Raw genomic sequence first — 17,234 nt, 5'->3', positions numbered from 1 at the left:
GATTGTTAAAAAAAAATGACTGAAATGCATTTTAAATTAAATAATTTGTGTTTAGAGATTGCAAGGATTAAAATGAAGCCTAAGAACTGTATTATTCATTATCACATAGAAATCACAGAATACCCCAGAATATTATAAGTTATAAGAAGCACACAAGTATCATGGAGTCCAACTCTCAGCTTTGCACATGGTTTCCTCAAGAATCACAGCATGTTACTGTCAGTAATAAAGTAGAAGAAATGCTCAATAAAGGTTATGTCACAATCATATATTGTACATCTGATGACAGGACTGGACATGATAATATTTTTTCCCATTCTCTAAGTAATTCTGAGGGATCTTAAGCAGTTAAACCATCAGGTCTAAAACATTTGAAATTTTTTAAAGTATTTTAAACAAGATCGATTAAAAAACCTAGCTGGTGACTTCTGATCCTCTGGTTTTACATACTTTTTGAAAGACAGGAAGTTCCACAGAACTTTAATAAATCTAATACTAAACCAATGTTTTTAACAGTGATTTTGATGCTGTGCATAATTCAAGATTTATAAAATAAAATAATAGATTAGACCTTGAAGTAATACAAAGTAAGTTTGCCAATGACACTGAATTGGGAGGAGATGCTGGCTCCCCCAAAACCAGAAAGGCCCTGCAGAGAGATCTCAGCAAATCAGAGAACTACAAGGGCAATCACCAACATATGAAGTTTAATGAAGGCAAGTGTCAGAGTCTGCACCTGGGACTGGGCAACCCTGTTTGTGTGTACAAACAAGGGAAAAAAAGTCTGGACAGCCCCCCTGCAGAAACGGCCCTGGGTGTCCTGGTCAGTGACAAGTTGAACATGAGCCAGCAGTGCCCTGGCAGCCAGGAGGGCCCCCATGTCCTGGGGGGCATCAGGCACAGCATCACAGCCAGGCAAGGGAGGGGATTGTCCTGCTCTGCTCTGCTCTGGGGCAGCCTCACCTCCAGTGCTGGGGCAGGTCTGAATGCCACAACACAAAAAAGACACTGAGCTGTTAGAGAGGGTCCAAAGGAGACCACAAGGATGGTGAAGGACCTTGGGGTGAAGCCGTGTGAGGAGTGGCTGAGGTCACTTGGTCTGTTCAGCCTGGAGAAGAGGAGACTGAGGGGAAACCTTCCTTCTTCATGAGGGCAAGCAGGAGGGGCAGATACAGATCTCTGTGGTGACCAGTGACAGGACTCAAGGAAAAGGCACGAAACTGACACAGGGTAGGTTTAGATTGGATATCAGTTAAAAGTTCTTCACCCAGAGGGTGTTTGGGCACTGGAACAGACTCCCCCAGGAAGTGGCCGCAGCACCAAGCCTGATGGAGCTCAAGAAGGCGATGCTCAGAGGCTTATGGTGTGATTTTTGGAATGTCCTCTGTGGGGCAGGGAGTTATCTGTAATTCTCAATATGGAAGAGTCAGCCTTTCTGTAGACCTTCTCCCTGGTTCCCTTGTCACTGCCTTGGCAGTGAAGTTTGAAGCACATGTGCTCAGTATCTTTGCCTTATCTGCAACCTCTGTTTCAAGGGTTCCCATTATATTCTCACTAAATCCACGTTTTCCCTACTACTCATTATGTTATTGATGTATTTGAACAAGGCCTGCTTGCTGTGTATGATGGGTTTAACTCCAGATGGGTCTTGGTATTCCTCATTGCATTTCTGCATACTCTGACAACCTCTCAATATTCGTCTCTGCTTCCGCCTTGTGTATCTTCTGTTTACATCTAACAGGGATGTGTTCTAACAGGAATTCCTTCTTCACCCAGGTCTCAGCCATTTTTGCTCAATTTCTTCCCTGGGGATGCATCATTCTTGAGCCTGGAGGAATAGACCCCTGAGTATCAACCAGCTCTCTTGCTGTTTTAGTATAGTCCTTTTCCCGATTTTTCTTGCTGTCTAAAAACTTTCAATTTGCAAACACGTCCACCTCTGTGGCCATCTGCTCTGTTTTCCTTCTTCCATTTTATTTCACTCTCCACACTCTTAGTGTCTGATTTCAGCAATCTGCAGGAGTTCATTTGGCTCAATTTTTACCCCATATTCAATGTTCCCAAGTGCAAAAAGAGAGAAAGAATCAAGACAGTGGCATATTTCATGCTTCCTTTTCTTTTATTGCACATATTTACAGACTTTTTCAAAAGTACTTCCAGAAAATACACTTCTCCACATTTCTAGACATAAGACTGTATTAAGTATATCTTTAATTTTTTTATTCCATGTTGATAAGCTCTCTCTTGTAATTGACTTCAGCTGCATATTACATTAAGTTACTTTCAAACAGACATGTTTATTTCATCGTTTTGCAATGAGGTGAATTTTATTTGTAAAATTAAATATCTTAAGATCCTTGCAGTACAGAAATATCTCATGTTTTTTCCTGATTTTTTGTGAGATAATATCTAGCTGTGGACCATTATTGGCACTTACGACTATCTGGTTGCAAATTTTTTTTATGCTTTTTTTTTTACACTTTTTTTCTTATTATTTTTGTGGAGTTCTATGTGTCTTTTCCTTTTGTGTGTGAATTTCTTTGCTTCAAAATTATTTCAATGAGGTATCTTCCTGCATACCATCCTGAGGTACAGTTAGAAGCCAGTTTTTAAAAAGGCAAAACTTTGCAGACATACTGTTTTGTTTTCTTTGGAACAGTTTGCAAAAATGTCATCAGATTTGTAGGAAACACAGCAGCATGAAGGAGTAAGGGGATAATTTTGATCATTGCCAAGAACTAGTGCAGCTTTTGGAACCCCAGGAAAAAAAATCCATCTGTTTGTCTAATACAATTTTTAAAATTAATGTTACAAATCCTCTTCATATTGTTTGTGTTATTATTTGTCCTGTCTTGTCAAAATCATCAACTTGCAGGAAAAGAATCAAGAATTTTTTCCCACAAGTAACTAGACGAATTACTAGCAATTGAATACTTGTCTTAAAGAATCAAAAATTATGTACTTAGAAGTGGGGCCAGGTAACCTGCTACAGATATAAAATTCTACTTTCTTCAAATTTATAAGCATTGTAAGGGTCATACTAATGTTTAATAAAGCACAGAAATTTATTGTTAAGTAAATGAAATGTGAATTTCTTCAAGTATCTTCTTCTGTTCAATACACCCAAACTCTGTCCAGGCTCAGCCATTGTGCAGAATTCATGCATTTGTAAGATGATGCTCCATAAATTGCTATTGCAGAGTGAAGTGACATACATTAATGTGGAAGGAAGAGTCTTTTGTAGCTAAATACAATTGGGGAAAATTACCATCTATTTTCTTAGTCTGAAAAGATAGACAATAATAAGGAGATGGTCAGGCAGACCTGACCATGTAGGAGCAGAATTTTACAGACATTCCTGGTGTTTCAGAAGTTTGTAGGGGATGGGGCAAAAAACTGGTAACCTGGAGGAGTAGAATATTTTTGTGAAGTGAGTTCAGCTTAATATTATTTTTCAAGCATTAAAAAAAAATAAAATACAAGGATTGCATACACCTACATGTATATTCCAGCAACTGGCTGATCCTTTCCCTTCAGTTTTTGCCAGTTTGCAGCTACATGTTTTATTTTCCATGTGTTGACACAGATTTAAGAGGGAAGTCTTTCTTCTGACCCTTCCAATAAATGTTAATCTCTGTTGGGTATTTCCTAAGCCGCAGGCCCTGGGAAATGAGCCTCCTCAGGCTGGGCAGTGTAGGAAGGGAAGATTGTCACCGTGGGGCCGCCATGGATGGCATCTCTGGGATTAAAGGGGAATGACAGAGAAATAGGTAGTGAGTCTGGAGAGGAAGGCTGCCACGTGTTGTCTCTGGAAAGCACGCTTTTGTGTTAATTGACACCCATGGCCAAACTATTCCTTTTACAGGCATGGTCTAGCCCTTAATCACTGCATGTTATAAGCCCAAATGGGACCATTTCCAGGGCTACACATTAAGAATATTTATTAGAAGACCCAATAAAGCTTTCCTCTGTAGCCAGGCTCTTACCGTATGGTGTCATTACATAAACAAGATTTGGAAGACTGCTTCCACTTACAGACGTGTAGCAGAAGGCTTAATCTGAGAGGCCCAGTAGGATGTGATTTTAGGCTTTTTTTTCCATCAACATTACAGCAGACTAAATATTGAGGATGATTTGGGGACTAGAGTGTTTCAGCCAAAAACACTTCTTGCAATAAATTATTTCCCTGTTTTCATTCCTTCACTTTAGAGACTTGGAAGGTTGGGAGCTTCTATTTTTTTTAATTTTCTTTTTTTTTTTTTTTTTAATAATGTTGTGGAGTCTGTACCAGCATCAGCTTCCCATATGTTAGAGGCATCTCAGGGTTTATTAGTCAGCCTAGGTCAACTGAGATTTGTTGTATTTGCTTTCATAAAAGCTGTGTGTACTATATACTTCTTGAACTGGAAATCACACAATGCTTCTTACTTGCCTTCAATCACTCACAGATGCAGAATGGTCAGACCATTTCCCTTTAAATTGACCTGAGGGATTAGAGGAATTCAAAGGAATTTCCAGCTAACTAGTGCCTCTGATTTCCCTGACTTTATTTCTTGAGCCTTCAGGTCAGAGTCTCTGGTAACTTAATCTGTCTCTGCCTCCCCCTGATTTGTTCACTTCCTTCCTTTTGTTTACCTCCAGAGCAGTAACTGAGTAGCCAGGCTCAACTCCTGTGTTTGTGTGCTTCCAGAATTTTAATCCAAGCAGTGGTGTAAATCTGGTGAGAGGAGGGGGCTCTGTTAAGAGCACAGGAGTCTGAACTGCTCCTTCATAGCAGTTTACACCCTCTAATCCGCAGCCATCGATAGGCGTAGACATGTATCAAAGAATTAAACCAAAGAATTACAAACAGGCCTGTTGGCAGCTTGATTCTGGCATACAAGGGTCCCAGCTTCCAGTGAACAAAACTTACAGAGTTTGGAGAAAGACTGAAAACTGAAAGTGCAGCAGAGAATTGGGAACAAGTGAAGATCTCCCAGTGCTCGTAAAAGCTGTCCTGAAGGGGAGGATCCAGTAAGGTCTGACTCACAGCAGAAGATGAAAAATCCAAGGACGGAAAAGGGGAAATTGGGAAGAGGAGAGCAAGGCCACAATCTGCTTTCAATCAGGGATGGCTAATGGCAGCTCTGCATCTTTTGTTGGTTTTTGTTTCAGAAACTGGTCAGGAGTCTTTGTGTGGATTGTCTCAATTATCCGGGGACAGGAGCTTACTTAGAAGGTGGCCATCTGAAAAGTGGCTGATGGTTTTAAAAACACCTCTAACTCTTTTGCTCTCTGCCTGCTGACATAACTTTGGTGTTTCTAGCTTTGACATCTGCTCTTCGTCCAATTACTCATTTTGACTAAGTTCTTGTAGAGAATGGAAGGGGCTTCCTTTCAAAGACTTTATGTGTCATTACACAGCTGACTGACATCTTCCCTATAAATCAGTTTCTATTTAAAAAAAAAAAATTAAAAACCAAACCCAGTAAAATTCCAATCAGATCAATGATAAAAAAAAAATTAAAAAAACCTAAAAGCTTTCTCATTCTTCCTTGAATTTTTTAACATGAAAAGTATTTATAAAGAGTACTGATTCTAAAAAAGTAGTTACTTAAAAATCTCACAATGCATCAATGTAATTGATGGTGTAAAAGTCTTCAAAATATGAAGAAGAACTTTCCAAAGAAGACAGTAATTTTTGGCTTGTGTTTGCCAAGTAAAGAAAAACTAAATCTCGTATGATTACTAAAACTGCCACCTTCCTGTCCAATGTGTTATGGTGATCCCCCAAAACCTAATTAAAATGCACATTTTATCTACTCATCCTGATTAAAATGAGGAAAACAAGTAAAATATAAAGGAAAAAAAATACAATATATGATTGTCCTAGAACAGTGTTGGATTTTTAGATAGCAAGCAGCTGCCACTTAAAAATTTTCATTTATTTTATTTCTTCATTGTGATCAGACAGGCAAATTCTGTGAGGAAGGAACAAAGCTTGAGGTACCTCTGAATCCATCTAAAGTAGTCAGAAGTGTTTCCAGCAGTTTCGTCAATATTTCCTTGGAATTGAAAGAGCCTGAGGAAACTCAGGAAAATGTTAAGTTTTAGAAATCTATGGGATCTAAGAACAGATATGGAGAGAAAAAGTAGATAATGAACTCAAAGGAAAAAGTTATGTCAGTCTGGTTTTGAAGTTCAGTCTTATCTTTGCTTGTTCAAGTTTTAAAGGAGGAAGGAAATGTTGATGAAGCTGCTGTATCCACAAAACTTCCTTTTAATCCTGTCTCTCCTTTTCTTGCACTGCTGCAGCAAGTGCTCTGGACTGTCATTTATTGCTTTCTGGTGAAAAGTAATAAAGTGATTATATAAGGTAAATAAAACCTTAACTGTGTGAAATATTTTTCTTCATTTTCATACAAGCATCTTTCCATAAATTCTGCAAGTAAATTGTCTCAGATGAAATTCAAAAATATAAATTACCTTCAGAGCTATTGTGATTGTTTCCAGCAGCCTGTGGAAGTCTATAGTCTTTTGGCTTATCCAGAATGCACATCCTCCTGAATGAAAAATGTGGTCTGTGGTTCTTTTATATTAAATTTCTCCCATGTTTTACTGGTGAATGAGACACACTTATTAGTTCCCCTCAGCAGAGAGGGATTGGCTTTTTTCTCCCATACATCTCAGTTTGGGAAAGAGGTATTGGCAGTTTAATGGAAATGACTTCTATCAATAAGACTATGAACAGAAGTGTGAAAGGGGCCCTAAAACAATGATTTTACTGAGGAAAAATGTGGGGGAATTTACTTGGTGCTTGGAAATCCAAGGCAGGCCAGCAGACTGTTACAGCCAAAGCAGGAAGCTGCACACCTGCAGTTCTGCCACACAAATGCACCAGGTGGGAATCTAAACAACAAGTGCTCTTTAGAGACAACCATCATGAGACATGTAGAGAGAGAGAGAGAACCATCATATAAATTGCAAAAATATTTATTTTGTAGTATGCTATACTCTTTTGTTTTAAATTATACAATAGATGGTGATACATTTTTCCAAGACTTAGATTTCAGAGCAGGGAAGTTTTCCTCTGTTATTCAGTCTACATTTATTTTGGCGCCTTTCCATCTCCTGACTCCCAGTTATACCTTCATGGACTAAGGAGCCTGTGCAGCTCCATGCTTCAGACCACCATGTACTTCCTGAACTTGCTGCCTTCTGTAGATGATGAACAGGGGCTGGAAGGGTCACTTATAGTCAGTCCTTGACTTGAATAATTATGATGTCTCCCTGGTGCCTGCATCCTGCAGTTAATCAAAGCGGTATTTAGCTGATCTTGCTGCATTTTAAGTCTATGAAAATAATGAAATTGATTTCCACACATGAAAGCTCAAGACCTGTGTTTTTGATCATGCTGCTTAATCCTTCATTTATGGAAGTTCTCTGAACTTTCTCTGACATGTTAGCAACTTTCTGTTTTACCTGAGTTGCCAAGAAATTAATATTGATGTTTGAGTTCAGTCACACCACTACTATATAGAGAGCTGTCACTTCTTGTATATGAGAAATGATGACTTTTTCATATGGTTTCATAAAGTGTATTGATCTCTTTTGCCACCAATTTTCTAGTTACAAGTTCTTTGCTAATTTTGACTTTCCTACTAGTCTTCTTGAGCTTTTTTCCCTTCACTATTTTGCAAATACCTCCCTCCTGCTGGGTATCTGTTTCAATTTATTTTCGCTCAAACACTTTAACTTGCCTTTTTCACAAGACTCTCATTTTGTGACTTCCTGCCTATATTTCTGACCCTTCTAGGACACTCTGGTTTATGATCAAACAAACATGTTCATAGGCTCCATGAAAGAAGAGATTGTGTTTTATTTTTATTGAATCATAGTGAAAATTGCACCTTGAGGGAGGGCTTTATTATGTTTAACTACTTAGCCAGGATTTATTAAAAATAAACAGCATTGGAGTCGAGACCTTCCAGATGGGATCTCACTTTAAATTTTGCTTCAAAATATACACAGACTTATGCATTTTCTACTTATAACTCCTCTGATTAATGAATCTTAGATCAGCCTAGATTAGTTCCTCATTATTTTTGGTTAAGATACTCCAAAAGCCTTTGTATACCATGGATTTGAACAGGTTGAATGTAGTGACTGAAGAGGAGTTTCCCTTCTCAAGGCACTTTTATATGGGAACAATAATTGAAAACACCACATAGGAAAGAATTTACCTGTACCTAGTCATCTGTCATAATTAACGTCCTTCCAGCTTTTCCGGGAACTCTGCCTTTTTAGGAAGTTAGTTTGCTGTCCCACAGTACTAAATAGCCAATCTCTAGCTTGTCAATATTGTGGGAGTTGAGGGACATCTGGAACTTTGCAGTGAAAGGATCTTTTGTTGGATCCCAACTCACAGATTATTTGTACAGTAAGAAAAATATATTTTTCTCATGTTTTTCCCATATTTTTCTATCTTTTTCTCCTGCTATTTTGAAGCGTCAAAAACTTACAGTTAAAAATTCAGTGGTTTGATTTTATAGAATCTTTATAGGAAAAGAAAGTATTTTGCTATATAATACTTGTAATGTTGCACTGAGCCAGGTTTTCATCTGTTGCATCACTGTAATGCTAAACAAATTCTACTGATCCTAGTGCAACGACATGGGATTTTTTGCTGGATTCACACTGGACTTATAGAGATCAGACTCAAAATTTCTATTTTTGGAATGGACTTTAGGGAAAGCATTGACACTCTTTGAAGGATCTTTGCAACATACATAGACTGTTTGTATATGACATTCTTTTCTTTACATGTGCATGTGACAACCTTTTAGAGACAATAGTAGGGGAAAATGACCTTGACAGAAGTGACTTATAGGAAAATACTTATTTTTTAATTTCTTTATTTTTAATTTCTTTTTTTCCACTAACACTACAGTGTTGGTAAAGTTTAAATAAGCATACTGCACAGCTATAGAAGAAATTGTCACAACAGTATTACACCAAAAACTGGGGCTTAAGCAAGCAAAAATCAAAGCCTGTGTCAAGTACATCAAGATCACTATCAGACTTTGTCTGGCTGCTAAAAAGAGCTTACTCCTGATAAAGGGGGAAAAGGCAGGAGGAAGCAAGGTTTTACACTCATAACTCACATTTCAAATCACATAACAACTTTGTCTCATCCTTTAAATCTGTTCTTTACTGAAGAATGAAAGAAAGGAATGAGAAATCCACAGAAGGAGGTGTGCAGTGCCTGCACAGAGAATCTCTCTGTGCTGGCAGCTTGCTGTAATGCCATTTAGACATCACCACTACCAGCTAAAGAAGAAAAAACACGGCTGTGTGCTGTGTGCGCTTTCTCCTTACCCCCTGCACACTTGTGCTCATTACAGCTCTTTCTTTAAACTGCTGGCTAGACAGCTGGCCATGCCTCAGAGGAGCATGGGGTAAGGGAGCATATAAATTACTGTTGCATTTTATGGCCAAGATAAACTCAAACTGCAGGGTTATAGCTTGAACTGGCACACAAAAAAGAGAACCTTGCAGGCCTCTGAAAAACAAAGGGAAGGAAAAGGAAAGTAAATTTATTTCAGCTAATCTAGCAGTGGGGGGGGGGGGGGGGGAAAAGAAAAGGCACAAGGCACATAAAAGATAGATCTTCTCTAGATCTATAGAGAAGAGCTAGTTTAATACTTCTGTGTTTGTAACAGTAAATCTGTAATTTCAAATTAGTATCTTTTAAGAAGCTTTAGGCCTCTTTGTGTTACATCATCACTGTATATTTTCAAAGATGGCAAAGAATGTGGGGTGATAATTTTCATACTGTGCATTTTATTAAACGAGGCTTAACATATATGTACTTTCAGGTAGGTAAGTGCTTGGATAACCTTCCCGGATGACCAGTAAGCAGGTTGGTCTACTTGGATCTGTCTGTGGTGGTTCCGTGCCTCCCACATGTGAAAAGGGATAGTCCGTTATTTTTGAAAAAAGATTCAAGATACATTTGAGTGTGAAAGAGTTATTAAGAAATAAAATATAATTTCATTCATGTTAATTTCTGATTGTCTTTACACAGGAAAGAATAAATAGTGGTCCCTAATTCCACAGGATCACAAAATGGGTCAGGTAAGACAGGACCACAGCGGGTCTTCTGGTCCAACTTCCCTGTTCAAGCAGGGTCATCCCTGGGCATCCAAATAAGTATGGAATATCTCCAGTGAGGAAGAATCCATACATTCTCTGGTCAGTATGTGGTCATTTGGACAGTAAAAATATTCTTCCTCATGTTCAAGTGGATTTTCCTGTGCATTAGTTTCTGCCTCTTGTCCTACTGCTGGACACCACTGATCAGAGCCTGGCTTCATCTTATTGACACCCTCCCTTCAGATACTCATAAACATTGATGAAGTTCCCTCTCAGTTGTGTTTTCTTGAGGCTGAACAGGCCCAGCTCCCTTAACCTTTCCATTAATTAAAGACATAGTCCAGTCTCTTAATCATCTTGATGCTCATACCTCAACTCACTCCAGCAACTCTGTGTCCCTCATGAACTGAGGGGTCCTTCACTGGACATAGCATGCCAGGTGAGGTTTCACTGGGGGCTAAGCAGAGAGGCAGGATCTGCTTTGACCTTCTGGAAATCTTCTTCCTAATTGCACTCCAGGTTATCACTGGCCTTGGCCACCAGGGCACTGCTGCCTCATGGAGCGCTTGTTGCCCACCGGGACCCCCAGCTCCTTCTCCACAGAGCAGCTTCCCAGCAGGTCACCCCCAGGCTGTGCTGGTGCCTGGGGCTGTTCCTCCCCAGCTGCAGGACCCTGCGCTTGCCTTGGCTGAATTTCAGCAGGTTCCTCTGTGCCCATCTCTCCAGGCTGCTGAGGTCCCTCTGAAGGGCTGCACAGCCCTCTGGGCTATCGGCCACTGCTCCCAGCTTCGTGCTGTCAGTGAAATTGCTGAGGAGGCCTCTGGCCCTTTGACTGGGCCCAGTATCGAACCTTGAGAGATACCACCACTGACAAGCCTCCAACTAGAGCCTGTGCCACTGATTGTGACTCTGGGATCTGCCGTTCAGCCAGTTCTCAATTCACCTCCCTGTCCATTCATCCACTCTCCCTGAGCCCCTGAACTTGCCTATGAGGACATTGTTAAAGACAGTGTCAAAAGCCTTGGAGTTGCTGCTCTCCTCTCATCCATCCATGCAGTTGTTTCATTGTGGAAGGCAATGAGGTTGGTCAAGCATGATTTGCCTTTAATGAATCCGTGCTGACTACTCCTGATCACCTTCTTTTCTTCCCTGTGATAGAAGTGGCCTCCAGAATGAGGTGCTCCATCACCTTTCCAGGGACTGAGGTGAGGCTGACTGGCTGATAGAGCCCTGCATCCTCCTTTTCACTTTATTTGAAAACTGGGGTGACATTTGCTTTCTTCAGTCCTCAGGCACTAGTCCTGATCTCTATGACCTTTCAAAGTTAAGGAAGCACAGCTATGATGTCCATCAGCTGTCTCAGCACTCCTGTGTGCATCCTGCACATAGGACTTGTAGAAGGCAAGTTTCCTTTGGTGTTCTCCAACCCAACCCTCTTGACCAAGGAAAATTCTTCCAGCATTCCTTCACCCTGATCTCCAGGGTCAGAGATCATTGCAGGCTGGTCTTGCCAGTGAAGACCAAAACAAAGGTGTCATTCAGTAACTCTGCCTTCTCTGTGTCCTCTGTTACTAGGGTCTCCTTTTCATTTAGTAATGGGCCCAAGTTATCCTTAGTTTTCCTTTGGTTATTGATGTATTTGAAGACGCTTGTATTGGTGTCCTTGACATCCTTGTCCAGATTTTATTCCAGATGGGCCTTCAACTTCCTCATCTCATTTATATTTACTCTGGCAGTCTCTCTCCAAGAGGCCTGACACTGCTTCCATCTCCTATGTATTTTCTGCTCAAACCTGAGTTACAACAGGAGTTCTTTATCCATCTGTGTGGATGAATCTTGCCTTCTTTTTCCAATTTCTTGCTCCCTGGAAGACATTGTTCTTGATCCTGGAGGAAGCTGAATATCAACCAACACTCTTGGAACCTCCCTCCCTGCAGGGCCTGTTCACTTACGGTTCTTCCAAGAAGATCCCTGAAGAGACTAAAGCCAGCTGTTTAGCCTCAAACAATCCACAGTTTCATGGTCTCTACAGCAAAGCTGCCCCCAGCCACCACATCTACAGCAAGTCTTTCTCTCTTTCTCTGTATAAGTTCCTTGTGGGATCTTCCACTGCCTGTGTCAGGAAGCTGTCAGTGCTTTCCAGGAAACTCCTGGACTGTTTGTGATTCATTGTGTTGCTTCTCCAGCAGATGTTACGGTGGTTACAGTCCCCCATGATAACTGATATTTGAGATAATTTATTTAATTTTGCATCTAGTGCTGCATAGGTTATTTGGAGAACACAGGATTTGTTTGAATGCCAGCATGGATTTATGCTCCAGCCTGTAATGCCTGGTGCCAAATATTTAGATAATTGTATATAAAAACTCCAGTCCATTACCTCACACCACTGTAAGTAATCCCTGGGAGTGCCACATAGTTTGTGCAACAAAGAGAAGCTGAAATGTATACAGCTTGGTCTCTTCCCTCAGGAAGTTGTGCTCTCCTGCCAGAAGACCAACAAAATAAGTACTGGGTGGACTTGTTTTCAAAAACTGATGGACTGGAGCACAGTGTGTGGTGTGTAATACTGCTCTGCTGCAAGAAAACATGAAGAATAAAGCTTTATCTTTCAGCCAGAAACCCTGGGACCTGTGGGATACCACAGTCTAAATCAAGAATCAAAACACTTCCCCAGCAAAACTGCAAATTGAAAATAAGTCCTTGTACTGTTCTGGCAAATAGAGGAGGATGACTTCTAAATATTTAAAAGGTTCTCAGAACAACTTAGTGACTTTTCTAGGTGAAAAAACAATACCACATAATACCATTTGATGTGCTTTTGTGGAGGTCTGACAGGTCAGAAAGAAAGCTTTTAGAAAGAGTAATTATTTGTTTGCTGTATACTAACAGTATGATGATGGTCACTTAAATGTGATTATAATGTATAAATAAAATGTCAGAAAATGAGGCAAAATATTCTACACAATTTACTATAATTCAAATTCGACAAAGACAAGCCATAAAAATCAAGACTATGCACTTCAACAAGCATGGCATTCTCTATACCAAATTAGTGACTGAGTTTAAGAAAACCCTTCTGATTTCAGTTCCAGTGCCGTAGCACTGTGTCATGATTACCAGAGACAGAGTGCCAAAGATGCAACCAAACTGTGTATCCTGCACCCATACACATTATTCCTGGCAAACTGTTGATGGTGAGTCGTTTGCAGCAGCTGTCCAGTGCATACCCCACCCCTCAGGCTAAGAGCTGGGTGTTAAATGAGATGAGGGGAAAGAGACAACCCTGTGAGGCAGGGTAATGTTTATTTTCCTTCACAAGGATGACTTAGCCCTGATAGCTCCCTCTGGGGAAGCAGCAGCACAGTCCCATCCTGAGGGGGTCGTCTCTGCTAATGGGCCACAATGATGCAGTGGCACCAGCAGAATAGACATCTGCATCAATGACTCCAAAAACCTGTTTATGACTCATGGGACCACATCATCCCATCGAGAAACTCCGTGCCTCGAGGCAGGTACTGAACATTCCTGCCTGGATTTTGAGGGTGTATAATCCTGGGGTTTGGGAACTTGGACGCCGCCACCACCACTGGACATCCAGAGGAGGACCTGAAAACTTCCACAGGACCACTACTTTTGAAAAGAGTGTGAACATCACTTCAGCAGCACTGCAACTATTGTTTAATTGGACGGTAACCGCCACCCTGACTAACTGGGACCAGGTTTTACTCTGATTTTGCGGGTTTAAACAAGTTTTTCATTGCATCATTGCATTTATAGTAATCTTTAACATGTAACTCTGACTTAAAGTCTCTCACAAGGTATTTGTGTGGGGTTAATTTCTCCCACTAGTTTACTTTCAAACCAATGGACACTAGAACTTCAAGGAAGTTCAAATGAGGTTCAAATGCTGAAATATACTTCCCAACCTACCCAAAAAAAAAAATCGTTAAAAACATTGAGACTGACCTATGGACACCCATTTTTACTGAGCTAGGTGTTGGAAACTTCTGGCCACGTAACCTGGTCTTCTGCAGATGAAATGCAGATTGTGTTTTCAAAACCCTTCAGTTTCCTGATGTTTTGGTCACGCTAGTTACATTCAGGTCCTGGACCTATTTTCTGGTACTGAAAAATGCTGAATTTTAGTAATATATAAGGAAGATGGTGAAAAGATTGCATTCAAAGGATGTTCAAAACAACTCTGACTTGAAAGGCTCTGGGTCATCCCTGCTGTGTGTGTCCTTCCACCAGCTTCAGCAGCACTGGAAAGGCTGGCAGGCACTGCCCCATTGCCCTGCAGTCAGGAGGCTGTGTCCCTGGCTGGGGTGACCAGTGTCCCTGCACTGGAGTGTCTTCATGCTTGAGGTGCTGAACTTCTGTATGCAGAGTGGGGAAAAAAAAAATCAGAGCTGCCAGAAAGTCCTCTTTTGAATCTGAGGAAATATGTGGTTTACAGAGAACTTTTCCATTCCCTTCTTAATGAAAACACAAAACCTAGATACAAACCCTGGTTTTTTTTGTTTTTTTTTTTTTGTGAAGGGTGGATTGAACCCAAATGCAGATTACCTGTCACCTTCATAATTATTACACTCTGTAGGAACAGCTTTAATGTCCATAGATTTCTCAGAGTCTGGCAATAGGACCTTTACAATTTCCTGATCTGGGCACTGATATATACAGTGTTACAAGTGTATAAAAGTGGATAAAAGCTATCTAAGTACCAAAATCTGTTCTCAGCCCACAATAATACAGCATCCATGCATCCTTTCTGCTGTCTGTCATGAATAATGATTGTTGACAAATACAGATAGAAGGCTTCACAACACTGCAAGCAAACAGATAGTTCCTTTGTGGGAGTTTTTATCTGTAAGACAATTAAGTAATTAGACTTCTGTGGCCATGAGTTCTTCAAGTCATTAAGAGGCAGCTATGAAAAATGTTTTGCATTAAAAAAAGAAAAATATGTAGATTTTCCATAGCTCCTGGATTCTCCTATTAGATTATTTTCATTATAAAAAAGCAGTAATTCTTACTTCAAATTTACTGTAAGTTTTATATGTGAAACAATTATTAAATAGGTTAAAATTTAGTGGCTTTATATTTAAGAAGTACTTCAAAACTAATGTTGATAAAGTCCTAATACTAACTCTGCTTTGGAGATAAACTTCCAGTGACTAAATGAGGCTTCTGAACAATAAACATAAACCCACACATTTCTGTTAAATTTTACATTATTAAATTTTACATCAGGAAATGCTACATACTAATACAGTGAATTATTTTTGCAAAAAAAAAATAGAATAGTTCTTCAAAGGAAATTTGAATGTATGTCATGATTTGTTCTGCTAAAGATTAGATTCATTCAAGGCAGCTTTTTGCAGTTAGATTATTTCAACATCTAAACCAAGACAGTAGGTTTTTGAAGACAATACTATAATCTAAAGGATGTAGTAACAGATAGCCTTGTGATTGGGAGACAGAGTATTGCCTTAAAAAACACACTCTCTAATATTTATTTAATTTCTTTAGAAGCCAGAAATTTTGCGGAGTGCCTATCACATGGTAATGTGTTTTCAAGACAGGTTGGCTTTACAAAGACTCTGCAGAGTCATGGAGTTATTCTCTTGAGAAAACATTTACTTCCTATCAGACTAAGTAGAGCATCAAATGATATCAGAGGTCAGATATGATTCTGACTTTTCTGCTAAATATTAATTCTCTCATCAGTGCTTCATAAAATATTTTTACAGTTGCTCTCTTTTCCACATTTAATCTCCATTACCCACAATAATCTCCATTATTCCACAATTATATCCTATTACTCTTTGTTTTTTTCCCACTTATGGTCTCTAGGTTGTGTTGTGTCATACGTGTTTCCTAGTTGAATGTCATCCTCTTTGCTCACTTGACTTTCATAATTGTATAAGACAGTCTATAATTATGGCCTTTGATTTAAATTTATTTTTCTTTTTGGAGTTTAAGTTACTGAGATAAAGTCTAGAGGATGACCAAGGAAGGGTTGGTATTATAAAGTGTAGACCAGTTGAAAATCAAAACATTGCTCTTAGTTTTGGATTCCAATCTTCCTGCATCTATATTAAATTTATTTTGAGATTATTTCTTATGACCTTACATATTCCATCATCTAATCTTTATTTCTGTATGTATAAATTATTTTATTTGTTTTGACAGTAATGCAGTTTTGGCAACAAATTTTAATAACATTTGCAGTTTATCCTTTTTATGAAGGAAAGTAAGAGAGCTTTAATAAGAAGTGAGGTTATCCAAAGGCTAGCATCATTAAAGTAAGTAGACACTGTTTTCTATTTTAATGTATTAATATTAGTATATTTCATAGGTTATGGATATGCAGCTCCCCTGAGCTCCCAGTGTAAAGCTCCATTTTTCCCATCTGTCACACCCTGTGAGACAGCATAAGTATTTTTTGTTATGTGTGTGAAGATATGCAAATTTTGCAGGTGCTCAAGAGTGCTTCCCCTCTCATAAATGGTAATGATGGAGAAAAGAATGGTCTCAATGAAGAAAGGTACCTGTACAGTAATGTGTGTTATTTTTCAAATAGAGACATGGTCCTTCAAAATAAAAAAGTGTGTGGTCTCTGAAATCCATCCTAGATGAAACTGCATAGCTGTAGCTGAAGTATGTGAATCAATTCCTTGCTGTCTTTACTTTGAAGAAAAAATAGCAAGTACACAGAATGGGAGTCAAATTGCTGGAAGCATGGAGATAGATCAATTATTCACCATTAATTACAAAATAGAATGGTTCAACAATTCATAAATAAAAGCTAAGATAAATACCTAAACCATGATTATTACATGGGTTTATTCTGTCTTTATTACATTTTGCTTTTAGCTGAGACTTTTAAAAGAATGGGGATATTTTTATGTGAAAAATTTACCAGGGTGTCATGGTTTGAGCCTGGCACAGAGCCAGTGCCCCCCATGAAAATGCCCTCACCCTGGTGTCTGCTGTGAGTTGTGACCAGGAATAAGCAAAACAGGCTTTAGCTTAAACATAAAGAACACTTTATTACTTAAACTACAGGGAAACAGGGAAAAACTATAAGGAAAAGA

The sequence above is a fragment of the Zonotrichia leucophrys genome, chromosome Z, assembly GCF_028769735.1.
Source record: "Zonotrichia leucophrys gambelii isolate GWCS_2022_RI chromosome Z, RI_Zleu_2.0, whole genome shotgun sequence".
NCBI classification, from domain to species: domain Eukaryota; kingdom Metazoa; phylum Chordata; class Aves; order Passeriformes; family Passerellidae; genus Zonotrichia; species Zonotrichia leucophrys.
This window is presented reverse-complemented; position numbering follows the sequence as displayed.